Source organism: Lactuca virosa, chromosome 5 (genome assembly GCF_052849685.1).
Source record: "Lactuca virosa cultivar CGN04683 chromosome 5, Lactuca_virosa_CGN04683_v6, whole genome shotgun sequence".
Classification (NCBI taxonomy): domain Eukaryota; kingdom Viridiplantae; phylum Streptophyta; class Magnoliopsida; order Asterales; family Asteraceae; genus Lactuca; species Lactuca virosa.
This window is the reverse complement of record NC_136430.1, coordinates 402,095,550-402,114,820: the sequence shown is the minus strand read 5'-3', so window position 1 is coordinate 402,114,820 and position 19,271 is coordinate 402,095,550. Positions and strand designations below refer to the sequence as shown.

The 19,271-nt window shown below is 35.7% G+C and overlaps 2 long non-coding RNA genes across 9 annotated transcripts; both read left to right on the top strand.

The window, feature by feature from the left end:
- The first annotated feature begins 12,029 nt into the window (after positions 1-12,029).
- LOC145111161 (uncharacterized) lies at positions 12,030-15,445 on the top strand. 7 transcript variants are annotated; one of them, XR_013710188.1, is made up of 8 exons: positions 12,030-12,102; positions 12,270-12,457; positions 13,123-13,229; positions 13,333-13,398; positions 13,579-14,049; positions 14,160-14,468; positions 14,980-15,041; positions 15,164-15,358. It is a non-coding gene; the product is annotated as an uncharacterized LOC145111161 (long non-coding RNA). The 7 variants fall into 7 exon arrangements; XR_013710189.1 differs by lacking the exon at positions 12,030-12,102 and having other exon boundaries at positions 12,164-12,457; positions 15,164-15,227; positions 15,354-15,445; XR_013710191.1 differs by lacking the exon at positions 12,030-12,102 and having other exon boundaries at positions 12,164-12,457; positions 13,579-13,922; positions 14,010-14,049.
- Positions 15,446-15,470: 25 nt separating this feature from the next.
- On the top strand, positions 15,471-18,872 carry LOC145111160 (uncharacterized). 2 transcript variants are annotated; one of them, XR_013710186.1, is made up of 3 exons: positions 15,471-15,655; positions 15,735-15,830; positions 15,967-18,872. It is a non-coding gene; the product is annotated as an uncharacterized LOC145111160 (long non-coding RNA). The 2 variants fall into 2 exon arrangements; XR_013710185.1 differs by having other exon boundaries at positions 15,735-18,872.
- The last annotated feature ends 399 nt before the right edge of the window (positions 18,873-19,271 follow it).

Here is a 19,271-nt window from a genome sequence, read left to right as displayed (position 1 = left end):
GCAAAATGCTTAGAGTTGTAGACTTTATGGATTAAGACGTTCTAAGAAGGTCATATATGTGCTTGGATGCATGTCTTAATGATTAAGACCATTTTGGAGTGGTTTTAGGGTCAGATGGCGTACGCCCTACGTACTACTGGCTACCCCGGCCCAGCGTAGCCAGTTGAGACCCCGATCCCGTCTGATTCTTAAGTACACCCCACGTAGGAAGAGAGTACGCCCAACGTACATGCTGGGCAGTTGACTTTTGCTGACTTTTTACCTTTGGTTAAGATTTAGGGTTTTGAACCATGGGAGGGGCAAAATGGTGTTTTTTCCCTTAAGGGGTTTAGCTGTGGGTTTTGGACTCGCAAGTTGAGTAATGGAACTTAATAATTAATTTGGATTGATTATTATGTTATTACGCGGAGTATAGTTCCGGCAGTTTGGGTGCGGGATTTATCTGTCCTAAGTATCAGGTGAGTCTCCTCACTTATTCTTACCTGTGTGCTAGAATAGTTGTATTTGTGATGACCAACCGGGTCTAATTATTATTTTTTATGATTCCGTTTATGTGTGACTGAGACTGCAGATAGTCTCCAAGGTTGCTGATAACCCATAGGGTGTGTTGTTGCCCACTGGGACTGCTGATAGTCCCCAAGATTGCTAATAACCCATAATTTTTTATTTATGATGTGATGTATGTGGTATTTTGGGGAACTCACTAAGCTTTGTGCTTACAGTTGTTGATTTATGGGTTTCAGGTAATTCTGAGGATCGCGGGAAGGCGGAGGTCTGATTGTACACAGTTACTGAGAGATTTGTTACTAGGACAGCGTGAGATACTCTAATATTTTGTGATGATGTTTGTTTTTGACACTTATGTTTTTGATGACTTGGTTTGTGAACATTATTTTAGTAACTTAAAAATGAAAAAATTGGTTTAAAATTTGAGGTGTTACATGTATTTTTTTTTTTCAGAATGCGTGTGAAACCATTTGCACAACCAACTGTTGTCTCAATTCCAATATCCTAATATGGTGGTATACGTACCATCCACAAAATCAAAGTAAATTTCAGTTTTTCAAAAAGATCCCAATAACCATAATTGTTTACCAAACCGTTGTTTCTAATGTGTTAATCAATAATCAGAGTATCCCAAAATCCAAGTAACATAAATCTGAAGGATGTGCACGATCACCCCTTCGCCTTTCCACGATCATCTAAAGTACCTGAAACAATGGACTGAAATTGTAAGCCAAAGATTAGTGAGTTCCCCCAAAGTACCACCACACAAACACATAACCAAACATATATTGGGTTTACAACCTTTCAGTTGGATTACCCCCAGCCCACAACCTTTCGGTTGGATTGCCAATACATACTGGATCCACAACCTCCTGGTTGGATTACCCCCGACCCACAACCTTTCGGTTGGATTGCCCCGGTCTGTTGACTGATAACACAAAGCAATACAGTCTCAACCCCACCAAATCATGTCGACATATACATAACAAATATCATATATCTAGTAATAGATAATCATATAACCAGTCAGCAGGCAAATAGGCAGATCCACAGATCACTACCGCATAGCAACATCCTATATACCAGGATACAGATCTAACCGATCAATACAACATGACGAAATCCTATATTCCAGGATACACAATCTAGTGGGTCGGCATTGGTTTCTTCTACCCATGAGTACAAAAAGGAAGACTCACCTCTCAGTCTGAAAAGATCGGTAAATAGGACACTGCTCCGACTATCAGCTCTACCAGTCACCTATTCATTGGAACATGACCAAACTTAACTTATAATCAAAATACCCAAAATACCCTTAGGTCAAACTTGGTTAAACCCTGGTCAAAGTCAAAAAGTCAAAAAGTCAACTGAGTTGACCCAGCTGATATGTTGGGCATACTCAGCCTGAACGCGGGGCATACTCGAGTTTGACCAAAAAACGGGATGTTGACGGCATATGCGCAACGTACCGTTTGGTACGCCCATCGTACACGACTGCCTTCCCTCCATTCTATTAAGAGCTTAATCCTTAAGCTCTTTTATCCAAAATCCAGATCTAGTCTTCAAATGTTGTCCTTAACCATAAAGTTTCCAGCTTTATGGTCTTGCATGGCTATTAAGTGCTAAATACTAGAAACCCTAACCTCTTTACTCATTAAGACATCCTAGCTCATGCATGGGAGGGAACTAATGACCAAGACCACATTTTTATGCTTCTAAACCCTCCAAAACATCTGAACGGACAACTTATTAGAATTAGAGTAACCAAGGCTCATAATACCGTACTAATGGGACCAAAAGAATACAAACTTCATGGCCAAACAAGATCTAAGCAAGTTTAGAGCTTTTTACCTTCAAAGGGTGTCAAATGGTGATGTGATTCTGGATCCAATGTATTAGACAAGATAATATTGGTACAGGGACTAGATTGTAACTATTTATATTATATATATATATATATATATATATATATATATATATATCCCGTGTATATGTTACATATGATTATAAGAAAGATATACAATTATCAAATCTGATTTGGTATCAAAGCTAGGCATTTTCGGCCTGCCTAGGGTTACAACCCTAGCCGACAATTCCAAAAAAACACACAACCACACAGGTCTATCTTCACAATTCATTGATCATGACGACTATCACAACTTTCTCCACAACCGAGAAAACCTCACATAACTCCCATAAGTTTCCGTTTACTTTATCTCCTACCAACTATGGTTTTTGGAAGACAATGATCCAACCGTTTCTCGTTACCAACAATCTCTTTGGATATATCGATGCTACTATATGTCACACCCCGGCTGTTGGCAGAAACACCGGGTAGTGTAACGTCATTTCTCGTATCATAGTTATCAACTTCCTGAAAACACATGCAATTTAAAATACGTCAACATAAAGTTGGTAAGTTCATAGGTTTTGACTCTAAGTAGAAATAGTACTTTTTCTCAATTCAAAAGTATAGTTTTGAAAGTATCGTTTTGACTCTCCAACATTTACTATATATATATATATATGTATATATATATATATATATATATCCTAGGTATAATGGTTTACTTACCAAATAAGTAGTATACCTATAAGTCTCATACAAATGTTTGTAATCCCATACATACTAAGGTTGCTACGTATAAATCTTATTTCAATTCTATACGAGTAAAACCGCTACGTATAAATCTATTTCAATTCTATACGAGTAAAACCGCTACGTATAAATCTATTTTAATTCTATATGAGTAAGTAGAATAGGTATAGTGGTCTACTTAATATACAAGTAATATACCTACTAGATTCTTATACTTAGAGTATAAGTCTTTGAGAAACTTATACTTAACATTCATACTTGTATATCGACAAAGTATAATGCTTCTAAAGTTGTGCTACCGTGAGTCTGTAGCTGCGACTGTATGACTTAGTTTTATACCTCTTATTATTATTACAAGGATCACACCTTGTGGTAGTTACAAGGATCACACATTGCGGTAGTACAAGGATCATACCTTGCGGTAGTACAAGGATCACACCTTGCGGTAGTACAAGGATCACACCTTGCGGTAGTTTCCGCACGCTTCATCGACGTCAGAAGGTAGTAAATTAGGCAAGTTCGTCACCCGAATACCGTTGGGTTGGAGCTAGCAACCACGGGTGGGGTTGTCAACCCGTATAGATCTATATACAACTTCCTCTCTCACACGGGATTAACGGTTACAGGTTAGAGGATTTCCACTAAGATTTCCAATCTTAGTTGATGAATACAATAGCTCATGTAAACTTTGACGGCGTTCTATAGTTCTAATAACAAAAGCATTTTCGTGTCTAAAACCCTAAGTTACTAGACTATGCTTTTAAACATTACTCCTAATTTCATAACATTTAGGCAGTATAACAACCATAACTTGAAGTAAAACCAGGTTTTATCTTGACATAAAACCAACAACAATAACATATAACAAACCAGGTTTTATCTTAACATAAAACCATTAATAACAATATACTTAACAAATAATATATATAACTTCCGAGTATAACTCTGGGTCTATCACACAACATAGTATATATAGAACCCCGGAGTATAACTCATAGGCTACATCACACATAATATATATATTGAATTCCCGAGTATAATTCCGGGTATATATTAGTATACATCTATAATACTAACATGCTAACAAGTTTAACATAGTTGTGTGATTTCAAAATATCATATATACTCTAGGTATATATGAGACAAAACAACTATATCCCGGTTAATATAACTATATATGTTGATACGAACATACTATCACATAAACATAATATTAACATTTATTCAATATTTAGCATGCGTTTTCCCCCGAAAATATTAAAAAGTGGGGCCGTGAAACTCACCTTAATATCATGCTTCGATAGAATCTAACTGAAAACAGTCAGCGGTTCGTGATCACCGGGCTCGGGAAGCGAAACGGCTTCAGCAAACGAGAGAGAGATAAGAGATTAGGTGTGAGGAATGGCTGAGGTCGAAACCTCTATTTATAGGCTGATTTTTGGCCCTCACGACATGAGAATGATAGATTCACGTCGTGAGCTATGGCAAGAGTCATCCCGTAGCTTTAACGCGTGTTTTCTAGCCTCGAATAGTGTCCTGCAGCGTCCTCGCGTCGTGAGAAAACATTGCTCACGTCGTGAGCTTTTGGGTTATCGTTCCATAGACTTCTAGCTTCAAAATGTGGCGGTTTGACTCCTCACATCGTGAGTTTTTATGCTCACGTCGTGAGTCCAGTCAGATTAGGGTTTCTGACACGTGTCATGCTCTAAGACAGCTGTAACTTTGGAAGGTCGTAACTTTTGCATACGAACTCTGTTTTTGACGTTCTTTATATCCACACGTAGGTAATTCCGAGTACTAAAACTCTCTATTAGATTCCAATAGCTAATTCTAAGACTATTTTAAATTCCTATTGTTATAGAGATTTTATAGTGTTAGAGTTTATCATAACTTCTTCACGTGAAGCCAGATTTCGACGTTCTCTATATTTTTGGAATCGTATGGACGTATACTTTGATTTGTATCATAAAATATGTATGAAAGTTCATATTTGTATTAGAATTTATCATGAACTACATAGTAAGTTTATCACATTACTAGTTTAACAAGATCACATCATGATTGGTATAATCACATGTGTATTGTTATTGACCTATTTTGACTAGTGTTACACTATACCATGTCCAGATTCAACTTTACCGGCAGCAGAAAAAGCCACCACCACTGATCCCCAGCCAAACCTGTTTTATGCCTCTTGGATAGCCAATGATGCACACGTATGTATGCTTCTTCTCTCTACTATCTCTGAAGCTTCCTATCCCTATGCACAAGGTACAACATCCAGGGATCTATGGATTTCCTTACAACAAGCCTATACTCCTCAATCATCCTCTCGAGAATATACTCTCAAAACACAGCTTCTTAAACTTGAGATGAAGCATGATGAAACAGCCTCCGCCTATCTTTTACATGCTCAAGAATATTCTGATGCACTTGCCAACACTGGTGAACCGGTTAAAGAAAAAGATCTTGTTATGCTTGTGATTTTAGGTCTCCGTGAAGAATACAATGGACTTAAGCCCAACATTCTTGCTCGAAAAAACCCACCTCTTTCCAAGACCTTAACGGCCTCCTTGCTGATCATGACTTCATGATAAGGAAAACCACCCCCATCGTGGCCCCTATTCAGGCGTTTGCTGCCGCCACCACCAACCGGTCCACCTCCAACTCAACTACCTTACCAACTGATCAATTGCAAGCTCTTCAACAACTTCTCAACTAGCTTGGTTTACAACCAAGCTCAGACCCTTCTTCAAGCCCTCATGTGTTCTACACCGTCCGCCCTCCTGCTTCCAGGGGCCACAGATCCAACAACAAACGAGGTCGGGGCAGCCTCTCACACTCATCAGGGGGGAATCGGGATCAATTCTCTTGGGCTTCTACACAAAATACAGTTTTTTGCACATGCAATCGGTGCGATATTGGGCACATTCCTTCCCAATGTCCCAACCAAGATCCTAATACCATGCGTACTTGCTCACAGCCCACTGCCAACTTTGCAGAAAATCGATCTCAAACTACTAGACACCCGATACTGGCTCAAGCAACTATGTATCTCATGATCTCTCATCACTAGACAACCACACACCTTACTTTGGCGAGGATGCTCTTCATGTTGGCAATGGTATGGGTTTACCTATTCTTCATATTGGTTCTACTTTTTTCTATTCACCCTCAAAAACATTTCCGTTATCCAATATTCTTCATGTTCTGGAAATTAAAAAGAATCTTCTTTACGTTCAAAAGTTTTGTGTCGACAATAATGTTTTATTTTAATTTCACTCGTCTTTTTTTTGCTGTGAATGACAATATTACCAAAATTACCCTCCTCACGAGTCCAAGTGATAATGGGCTTTACTCCACCCGTCTTCCATCCTTCCAGCGTCTTCCCAAAGTTGCATACACTACGTTTAGAGCTTCTTCTGATATTTGGCATCAACAGCTGGGGCACCCTCATTCACAACTTTTGAATTTTATGTGTTCTAAATACCGTCTTCCTGAATCTAACAAATCTTCAGATTCTTTTTGTAATTTGTGTCATATTGGGAAATCTTCAAAACTTCATTTATCTACTTCAAGTTTTAATAGTAAACATTTTTTAGATCTTGTTGTTTGTGATGTCTGGGGTCCGGCCCCAGTTACCTCATATGATGGTCATACCTATTTCTTACTTGGTGTGGATGATTTTTCTCGTTTTATGTGGATATTTCCTCTTAAACGCAAGTCTGGTGTTTTTGATGTATTTAAACAATTTCTTGCTGTGACTGAACGACAATTCTCTACAAAAATCAAGGTCGTTCAAACTGATCGGGGTGGTGAATTTCGCAAGCTTCACACTTTCTTTAATTCCATTGGCATTGTTCGTCACCTCTCTTGCCCTCATACAAGTGAAGAAAATGGCTTAGTTGAGAGGCGACATGTAACATCCCCCTCTGGCACGTATCACAATATTGTCCACTTTGAGCTCCCGGTACGAAAACTTCCCAGGGGGTCACCCATCCCTGGATTGCTCTCGCCCGGGCACGCTTAACTATAGAGTTCTTATGAGATCTGCGTTGTGACAAGGAAGGTATCCACACCCCTTATAATGAAATGTTTCGTTCTCCTTCCAAGCCGATGTAAGATCAGGTGCAACCCACCTTCACCCCCCCATTATAGGGTTCGACGTACTTGTCGAACACATTGAACCGTGCCCCAACTCTGATACCATTTGTAACATCCCCTCTGGATCGTATCATAATATTGTCCTCTTTGGGCTCCCGACACGAAAACTTCCCAGGGGGTCACCCGTCCCTGGATTGCTCTCGCCCGTGCACGCTTAACTGCAGAGTTCTTATGGGATCTGCTGCCCTCACGACTTTAAAACGCGTTGTGACAAGGAAGGTATCCACATAATGGGGCCGAGCGAGAGCAATCCAGGGATGGGTGACCCCCTGGGAAGTTTTCATGTCGGGAGCCCAAAGCGGACAATATTGTGATACATGTCATAGGGGGATGTTACACGACATCGCCATGTAGTCAAAACTGGCTTGACCTTACTTGCTCAATCGGGGGTTCCAAATACTTATTGACACTTTACCTTTGACACGACAGTCTATCTAATAAACAGAATGCCCTCTTGTATCACTTCCCATGTCTCACCATTTGAGACCATCTTTAGACGTAAACAAAATTTCTCATTTCTTAAAGTTTTTGGGTGTCAATGCTTCCATCATCTACGACCCTATAATCAACACAAAATGGATTTTCGGTCCATTGCTTGTATTTTTCTCGGTTACAACTCATCTCATCATGGGTACAAGTGCCTTGATCGTACTACAGACAAGTTATACATATCTCGACATGTATGGTTTCATGAAACTTCATTCCCTTTTTTAGCACCTAAACCCGTACCGCCTGAGACACCTCCACATGATCCTTATGTGCCAACTTATCTATTCCCTACTATATCTGACCCCGACCCTCCAGCCCTAACCTTACCCCAGGCCGAGCCTTTTCGCATCTATGAACGTCGGCGAAAACGCGTTCCTGTTCACACCGGTGCATCAACCGTCCCAAATGAGGCCACATCCGCCTCCCCCATGGCCCAAACAACCCCTCATGCGGTCCAAACAACCCCTACCAAATCCCAACCAACTTCTACTGCAGCCCCATCTATTGTTCGGTCTCGTCCTGCAAATTTGCATCCAAACCCAAAACAGGTGCAACACTTTACACCTTCGGCCTTCCATGCATCCACTACTTTCGAACACTTTACACCTTCGGCCTTCCATGCATCCACTACTTTCGAACAGTGGCAACAAGCAATGGCTGATGAGTATGCCGCTCTTATTCGCAATGGAACTTGGACGCTTGTTCCTCGTAAGCCTAACTCTAACATTGTTGATTGCAAGTGGGTTTATAAAATTAAACATGATCAGACTGACTCTGTTATACGCTACAAAGCTCGCCTTGTTGCTAAAGGTTTTCATCAACAGCCTGGGATTTACTATCATGACACGTTTAGCCCTGTTGTCACCGGTGCCCTTCAAGACATGGGAGCTCTCTCATACTTCCTTGGTGTTTCGGTAACTATTATGGAACTGATCTTTTTTTGTCTCAGCAACAGTATATATTAGACATCTTACAACATGCAGGTCTTACAAATGCCAACCCTGGTAGCACTCCTCTTCCCACGGGCACCTCTCTCACTCTTGGTCACAGTGCTCCTTTTGAAAACCCGGTTCGATATCATCAAACGGTTGGGGCACTACAGTATGTTACTTTATCCCGCCCGGACATTACTTATGCAATCAACAAAGTTTGTCAGTTCATGCATTCCCCAACTGTTAATCACTGGTCAGCGGTTAAACGGATTCTACGATATCTTAAAGGCACTAGCACTTTCGGTTTATGTCTCACGCCTTCACACGCCAATACCTTTCATGCTTATGGTGATGGTCACTCCCCTCTACTAACTGCCTACTCTGATGCTGACTAGGCAGGGTGCCCGGATGACCGACGATCCACCGGGGGATATGATATCTATCTTGGTAAGAATCTTGTTTCCTGGTCCGCAAGGAAACAGAAGACTGTCTCTCACTCATCTACTAAGGCCGAATACAAAGCTCTCACCGATACTGTTGCTGAGGTAACTTGGCTTGAAACTTTACCTCGAGAACTGTGCATTCCAGTCACGATGACACCAGTTCTATGGTGTGACAATCTTGGTGCCACCTACTTATCTGCTAATCCTGTCTTTCATGCTCGCACAAAACATGTTGAGGTCGATTTCCACTTTGTCAGAGAGAAGGTTGCAGCGAAGTGTCTCTCAGTCCAGTTTATATATACAAACGATAAGATTGTTGATATATTTACTAAACCATTATCTTCATAACGAGTTGAGGGGTTACAGTCCAAGCTTAATGTTCATACCCGACATTAGCTTGTGGTGGGATATTAGACAAGATAATATTAGTACAGGGACTAGATTGTAACTATATGTATTATATATATCCCTTGTATATGTTACGTATGATAATAAGAAAGATATACAATTACCAAATCTGATTCAAGGTGCCCCACTCTTCTAAGGTGGTCTCCTATTCTTTATTCCTCCTTCAAGATCACCAAAACACACACAAATGACTCAAGATGCTCTCAAATGGATTAGGGTTTGCAAAGGGGTCAAAATGGGGCTTGGAGGCTGATGAAAGAAACAGGTATTGGGGTTAAGGATGTTTAAATAGGGTCGAAACCCTAAAAATTAGGGTTTTCACCCTGACCACGTACGCCCAACCTACCATATGTACGCCTAGCGTACTTACGCGGTCCCCAAAATTACAAAAATGCCACTTAAGACAAATTTGCAAACAATTCTCATACTAAGGGGTAAAAAGGTAAATACCTGAAAATCGAGATGTTACGGTATACTTTCTAATAAATAATATAAATTTTCATTTATCACACTGATTTTCACATTTATGATGTGATTTCATATTGTTATTTTGTGAATGTGTTTCAGATAGAGAAACTGCTAAAACTGCTAGACAACAACTAAAGAAAGACGTCTACTCAACACTGTTTCACTTGAATGTTCCTTCTGTCTGTGCAATCAATCAGGTTTCACCATGTTTGTTGACTTCATAACACAACACTCGGATCCCTAAAAAAATTATGTTATATAATGTGCAGGCAACTTTAGGTCTTTAGCTTTGTTTGTAGCAAAAAAACCTCAGGAATTCTTGTGAATATTGGTTTTCATTAAACATGTGTTGCACCACATATATGCTATCTCTTCCCTTTTTTTCATCTTTCTACCATTTGCATGTAATTTTGAAGTCTCATCAAACCGCTTTAATTTTATGTTTTTCAGTTTTAAATGGTAAGAGTGTGCACAAAGTGGGTGTGGAAACTACTATTACTTATTTGAAGGGGTATTTTGGTCTTTTTGGTACATACTGGAGAACTGCAAACGTTTTGCATCAACCAGTGGCAATTTGCCTTGAGCATTGCCATGCTGCAGGATTAACCCCTAATGAAACTTGGTTCAACATGAGAGTAAGTGTATTTTTTTAGTAAGGTTTTAAAAATAAAAAATAATATTAATTATTATGAATTAAAAAATGAAAAGGTGGAAAAAGCCTCACCTTTCAGGTACTGCATTCGATCTTCTAACAATTAAAAAATGTTCAACATGCTTTTGCTTATTAATTTCTTGTAATTGTTTAAAAAAATCAACCTCCTTGCTCTTATTAGTCGTGGTACAACATTGGTAATCTTAGCCTTTGTTTTAGTGATCCAAGATTAGATAATGTACTTGCAGGTATGTAAATTGTCTTTATACACATGAACATTTTTTTTTTCATTCATCTGTGTTGGGTTCTTTAAATTAGGAGGTGTTATATTTTATTTTTGGTTGCACTATAGACAAACACTCATGCTACTTACTTAAGTGCCACTATGGAGTAGAGTAAGCAAAATGGGATTTGCTCACACTAGGTGGCCACAACCATGCCATATTAATGCTATCAGTACATTTCTTTAATTGAAATACAGTGACCCTAATGGTAAAAATTCAAGGTATGCAAGTAGGGCTGTAAACGAACCAAACGAACACGAAAGGGACTAACACCCATCCCCCATGAAAGCGAGAACAAACGACCAATTTTCATCCTCCAAACTTATCCATAATGGCCAACTAGCCCCTAGTTCCAAAAATGTTAACATTCAAGGATTTAAAAAAAAAATCTTCTTTACATTTATTCTTTTATTTATGGTTTTCTATTTATTTATTGTTGTTATAAATATTTATTTTACTATAAATTATTTTTTTAATGTTACATAATTATTTTAGTTATTTACTTGATTGTAACTATGTCAAAAATCGAATAATGGGACAATGGGTGTTATAAAAATGATGGGGGTCATGGACGACATCTAGGTGAAAAAACATAAGACCATCCACATCAGTGCAATACAACTGGTCTTTCAAACGTGACACATCAGATTTTATAATTACCTCTACATCAGTACAATAACAACCTTCTTTCAAATGTGGTCCCCACTGCCACATCAATAACTACTTTATTTTTTTATAAGATATTTACTTTAATATTAATTCAATAATAAAATAGTATAAGTAATGACCATGTGTAATCTAAATAAAAACAATTATTAAAATAAATACTCATCAAATAATAACGAACTTGACCATTAGTCTATAAAAAAATAATGTTGAAAACAATATTTGATGATCGAACCTATTGTGCTTAAAATAATGTAAAGGAAATTGATTAATTAGAATGTTAATAAAAATAAGGATGTAATATATAAATAGTATTATATAAAGATGATGGGTCCCATTTATGATTTGCAAGCCTTTCATCTGCTGAAAGATATATGCTTAGTTGGCTTGCAAATGAAGTCTATATGTACTTTGAAAGGAGATTCCAAGAGGCGATGTGGATGCTCTAAGTATTGCCAAAACCTATTACTAAAAAAACATTGTAATAAATGTAAGTTCTTCTCTATAAAAACAAGAAACAAACATGTTAATAAGTTTGAAGCTGTAATTTAAGAACTCTTAATTTCGGAAAGCTTTTATAATATTGACCGTTAGAAGTCGAAAGGTTGGCTTAGTGTTCCCGCAATATATAACGTTCACGTTCTTCATCTCCAACAGAACCCCAAAACACCCATAGACCCATTGCGATTCCAGGCAGAAACTCCTCCGCTCCTCCTTCGAGACCAACGCATCACCATCCTTCGCCGGAGATCTAAAAACCGATGGTATTCGAAAAGGTTGATTCGTAGCAAGAACAAGGAGAAGAATTGAATTTGAACGAACCTGTTCTTCCGATTCAAACAGAGGTTTATTTATTTTTATTTCTATTTTTGACATCTAGGGTTTCGAAACTCAAATAGATAAATTGCAGTTTGTGGTTTTGCTTATCAAATGTGGTTTTTAGCGAATGTATACTTCAAAGTAAAAACTACTTTTTAGTATATGACATTCGATTTTTTTCATGAGTCTGCTGAATCTTTTTGAAATATCTTTGTTCGTATGTTGTTTTGGGAGAACTTCCCTCTAAATTTGAGATCTAGGGTTCCGAAACTCATCAAAATAAATTTATCTCACTGCTCTATTTTATTGTTTTGGTTTTGACCTGTGACTTTAAGCGATTCTGGTATTCAAATTAACAAAAGACGTTTGAGTCATGGTATAATATTGTTCTTTGTGTCCTGATTCGTTTATAGGAGGAGTTCATTTGTAAAGTTTGAGATCCACAGTTTAAGAAAATCTCGAATCATTTCAAATTTTGAGTTTCTTTCACTAGAAAAAATGGCTTTTAGTGAGTTTGTTCTTCAAATTATCTACTGACTGAAAAATTTCATGTTGAAAATCTGCAAGTAATGGGTTTTGATCAGTCACAAAGTGGTTCAGATTTCAAATTTTTTAGTCTTCACATTATGTATGTGTTATATTGCGGTGATTTCCCATTACATCTTGACTGAGTATGATTCTTCTGTAGCAGATATAAACCAGAAAATTGCAGGGAAAGGAGAAAGAAGAAACAGGCTAGCCCTTGGTGACATCAGAAAGTGAAATAATAAAGCTCCAACTTCATATAAGAATGTAAAGGTACCCATTTCAAGGTTTCTAGTTAAAGATAAATCAAATCAGCAAAAAAGGTTTTATGCGTCTAAAATTGTATTCTTTTGGTTTTCTTTGAACCTAAATGCAGAAACCACAAGAAGAAGCTGAATGAAATCTATGTTGATCCTAAAAACATTTCAATTCATTTTGATAGGTAGAAGATACGTACCTACCCAAACTTTACTTTGCTGATTACTACTTAGCATACATGCGAAATGTTTCGAAGGATATATTTATCTTACAGTTTCATTATTTAATTGTTGGATTTATAACAAAGATAGTGTAGGCTGAATGAAATCTACGTTCCTAAAAACATTTCAATTCATTTTGATAGGTAGAAGATGTTCATCTTGTGGTTGATCCATGGCTGAAGAAAGAGACCGCATTAACAACTGTAGGACCTCGGGAAACTGCTTTTTCTCAGATTATAAAGCAGATAGGGAAGTTTGACTTCTGTTGACTTCTTAGTGTTAATATAATATCTCATATCATGATCTGACATTTAGTATGATTGAAAGGGCACCAAAACCTAACACAAGGTCTTTTTTTTGCTTTATTATAGGAGAGTTTGCTAATGTTGTACAAAAGTAACAGTTAATTTGAGGGTTTTCATGGTACTACATATTTAACATGGGAGCTACTGCACTTTTCACAGAAGCAGCAACAACAGCAACTAGTGTGTGTATTTAAAAATAAAAGTTCATTATTTGAAAAGTATAATTATTTGGTTGTTGTCTTACTTCTCACTGAATTTACTCCCAAAAGTATAGCTGTTCATAATGCTACTGCAGTTGCTAGGGCTGTGGTAAGCATACTTTATTTTATACTTTCTAATAAAAATAGCATCAATATAATATCAAATTAACTAATGTCTTAAATAATAATTTAATGATCTCCAATTAAATTTTGCACTAGTGAGCCATTTGTGAAAGAAGATGAACTCAAGTTGATGTTTGAGGTTGCAACGTTGATTCTGGTTTTTGAAGAAGAGCAAGTACACATAAATTTAGATGGATTTTGATTATTTTGAATCATTTTCATGAAAGATTTATTTAATAGCATGCTACTTTCATGTAATGACAAAATAGCATGCTACTCTAATTTTTCGATAAAAATACATTGCTACTTTTGTTGTTATGACAAAAATGTTTGAAATCAGATACGTATGGCTCAAAATACACCCAGATAGAAAAGGAAGAATGAAGATAGACACACTTGGTTTTGGTACTTTTTCTCTCTGTTGTATATTCCAAACAACGAAAAGTACAATCTATATATATATATATATATATATATATATATATATATATATATATATATATATGAAAGCTTCAAAATAAATAGAATAAAACAAAACCAACTTCCTAAACTAATGGATAGACTTCCCAGTAAAAGCTAACCCATGTTTACCTAATTACATGACACCAAGTCATACTTTATTATCCACTAAAACCTAGTCAACATAAACAAATCAAAAACTACCGTTAACCATGCAAACTCACAACTCCTTGACTGACCCGTAACCCGTGAACGAAACCCGATTAACCCAACAAAAAATACCCTCTATGTTAAGCATTTTTCACTGCTATGATGGGTAAAGAGATGATGAATAAAGAATAAAGTAAATTGCTTCTATTAGTAAAGAAATGAAAGTATTTATATATTTGGTACAATTTACACATTTACCCTTTCGTCTGTAATTTTAACTAAATCTGTTAATGATATGTAATTCCAGGTTTGGGCATTTTTAATGGGATCTAATTCATACAAATACAATTCCACACGCACAGAGAGGCTGTATGTTGTCTCATTAAGAAATCTACATGACTATCAAAAACTAATGGCTGCTAAATGACTATTTTGCCCTTCAACTTCTATCATCCACATATAATAATAATTATTGCGATTTCATCTTGCAGAGTATTTCCGGGGAACAGACTAGAAGTTTTCAGTGGCAGTATGTTATTGTAGTTTTATCATCTGGTATGATGGATGATACATTCTTTTGTGCTATAATTGGATCATGTTGATTTGTTATAATTATTTTTCTATGATGCCACAAGGGAAAAAAATATTTATGATTTTTGAAATATGATCCACTAATTTCAGGTCTAGCATTCTTTCCTCTATACTTCTATAGTGGAGGAGTCCGGGAGTTTCCTCTATACTTCTTAAAAGTTCACTTAATTTATTAAATGATGTTTTTTTTTTTTTTTTTTTTTTTTTTTTTTTTTTTTTTTTTTTAAATTTGTGTTTGGGCTTTGGTTCACATAAATCAGTGGTCTTTCTCTTTACTCATTGTGGAGGTTGTGTGAAACCCCATGCTTCCTATCCACATATGTAGTTGTGCTTCGGTAGTTAAAATTCTCATGCTATTCTTCGGGGGAATGAAACACAACTTGCAAAACAAGGTTTTGGTTAAATTTACGCATTTACCCTTACCCTTTTGGCTAGTTTTAACTAAATATGTTCATGTCATGTAAATTCCAGGTTTTAGGATTTTTGTTGGGATCTTATTCATACGATTCAACATATGCAGAGAAGCAGTATGTTGTGTCGGTTAAGACATCATAGTACCAATGGCAGGTAAATGACTATTTTGCCCTTCAACTTCTGTCACCCACATTTTATATTTATTGCATTTTCATCGAGAAACATTTCAAATTATTTAAAATGTGGTTTTTTATTCAAGTATGAGGGTAATTGATAAACTACTCAACAGCCTATTACACAACTACTTCAAACAAAATGACTGTTTGAATTACTTCCTTTGTTTCCGCTGGATTCCCATCCAAATCAGAAGGCAAGTAAATTTACTCTTCTACCCTCACAAACTACAATAATAATTAAAATTTATCACATGGTTTTAGGGAATTTGAATTTGTAGTATTGCAATTCTCAAAAAGGCATTGTGGCAAAATATATAATGGGAGAGGAAAATGGACTTTGATACCCTTTGAAATTTAATTATAACATAAAAGTCCACTCCATAAGGTGCATTTTTTATTTTTAAAACAAATACAAGGTTGTAAAATATGATGGACGGCTTAGATTGGGGTTGGGGTTAATTGACGTAGACAAGGTTTAATCAGAGTCCCTAAATTATAAAAGAATTTATTTAATAAACAAATAAATATTATCAATATCCTTAAAAAAATAAGTAAGCCACCATAAAAAATCATAATCTTTTGTTTAAGAATTGAAGTTACAAATCATCATATATAAAGTCCATAATTGGCATCGACGTCGATGTGAAAAGAAACAAATGAAGCTGTCGATTCCATTGAATCCTTCATAATAAATAAAGATCTTTTTGCCACATGTCACATTTTTATTTATTTTGCCACATATAATTTTGTGGTTATTTTAAATTAATTTTTATTCTACATGTCATTTTATGGTTTTTTTCATTTTGTTAAATTGTAAATAGTATTTATATTCAATAATAAATACATATCAACTTCATTAATGAACTTTCCTTTTAATTTCAAAATTACCAAATTAAAGATTCATTAATTTTATTTATTTATTTATCTAAATTATTTGTTTAAATTTAAAAGAGAAAAAAAAACACTTTAATTTTTATAATTCAATATTTTCTCACTTTTCTTATAAATTCATACTTTTCAAATGTTTGGAATTTTGTATTTAGTTTTTTTTTTATTAAATAAACACTTGTATCACATGGGCCTCACACCTAGTAAGAGTATAAAAGAAGAGACGTAATGATAAATGAGAAAAATGGCTTTTTGTTTACTTATTCTCTTCAATATTGTAATTTTTTCACTTTTTATTGATGTACTTTTTTTTGTTGACTATTTTATTAATTTTGATCTTTTATTTTTGTTGACAAACTTTGACCATTTAGAACCGACTAGCACCAAGGTCGACTAACATGACCGACCAGCACTAATTGTAAGGCTACCTAAGGTATAGGTAACGATTAATCGACCGCCTAGACCGTTTTTACAACACTGGCAAACATATAAAAAAACAAATTTTTTACATGTTTTACAACTTATAGATACATGAAAAATGATTATGTAAAAAGTATAAAATAATTTTGTTTTTAAACACTTAGAAATCTCAAAATACAAGCATAAGAGAATACTAATTTCCTAAAGAGTAAATTATTGAAATCATCCCTAATGGTTTGGTCAAAATTGCATAACATTTTTTTTGCACTCGGATCGTCCCCGTAGTTTGATTTTGTTATGTTTTGTGCCTAATTGTTTTTTTTTTTGCACTCGTATCGTCCCTGTGGTTTGGTTTTGTTGCGTTTTTTGTACTCGGATCGTCCCTATGGTTTGATTTTGTTATGTTTTGTGCCTAACTGTTTTTTTTGCACTCAGATCGTCCCTGTAGTTTGGTTTTGTTGCGTTTTTGTTCTTATGGTTTGGTAGAAATTACACGTTTGGTCCCTAACATTATGTAAGGGACGAAAAACACAACAAAATCAAACCACATTGACGATTCCAAGTGAAAAAAGTTAGGGACCAAACCGGCAATTTTGACCAAACCATGGGAACGATTTTAGTAATTTACTCTTTTTTTAAAACGATTTGTTAAAAAAAACAAAGATATCAAAGAACCATGGTTTTGAAAACAGAAACAAACCAGCCAGTTAAATCAGGAATTAGCCACATCACAGGTGTTTTTATACCCAAAACCATTTGTTACTAAACGATTCTGAACCAGCCGGTTTTAATTGAAAATTGTTCAATGAAAATCAACTTTTTCTATTAAAACCGGTGTGACCTAGAAATAAACCAAGTCAGGTTTTAATGCATAACTTTTATTCTTACAGCTTGCTGCACACCAATTTGATAAGGAACATCTGATGTGGGATTCACACTTTTAACACAAGTTTGTGGTTTTCCGCAAGATTCTTTTTAAACATTATACCTTTCATCTATATTTTTTTTAATTATATTGATTATTCTTTTTAATTAACTAACATCATAAGTAGCTGTTAGCTAAAAAGTTAGCTAATAGCTGAAAAACTAGTTATATGAATAACTAGCTGATAAAAAATGATGTTTTGTAAAAATAACAGGTAATCTGAAAGGTATAAAATGACATAAAAAGACATTTAAAAAATAGGTTTTCTATTATAATAACTCATTTGGTTGGCTCCAAATATACGATTTTCGCCTTCAGATCTACAATTTTCTCCTCCAGATTTATGAGCTCCAGCGAGCGACGATAACCAACGCCTTTGTCAATCATTGTTAACAAGATCAAAATACCTTCAGACCCATCGTCGATCACCACCTAGTCTTAGTTCTGGAGTCAAAAAGTTGTTTCGGCTTCACTTTCTAATGTCGACATCATGTTTAGATCCGGTCAGAACTAGTGTATGTGGTCCAAATTTTCTAGATCTGTTTTATGTGGTGCTATCTGAAGCTATAACAGTGATACCGCTGGCCGATGGTGGTTCCAACACCGTAGATCTGTTCCTACACCGCCACCTCCTCCATTTCTTTCTATGTGATCTTCGATGAAACACATCAGGTATATCGATTTTTCTTTTGATTATTTTTCCTTTTGTTAAGCTGTAAATTTAATGTTTTTTTAATCTCTCATTTGTTTATTTTTTTAATCATAAATTTTTCACAGTTTATGTTTTATGGTTGTTATACTATGAATTGAAATTATAATGTGTATTATTATGTTAGTGTTTTCTCAAATAATATGAATTTATTTTGTTTAAGTTGTGAATTGTGATTTTTAACATTTCAACTATTGTTTAGTTTTGTTAAAGTTAGTTTTAACTGTGAGTGAGTGAATTAATATATTTTAATTTGTGAATACTATGAATGAGAGGCCAAAACTATTTTATTAAACTGTGAATTTGTGTGGTGTACACAATGTATTTGATGAAATACTTTAACAAAATCAACAATGTTTTTAAGTTGTAAATTTTGTGAAGGAAAAGTCTAAACTACTTTATTAAACTATGAATTAAAGTCTTGAAATATAAGTTTTAAGTTGAACGGCCATAACTTTCGCATACGAGCTTCGTTT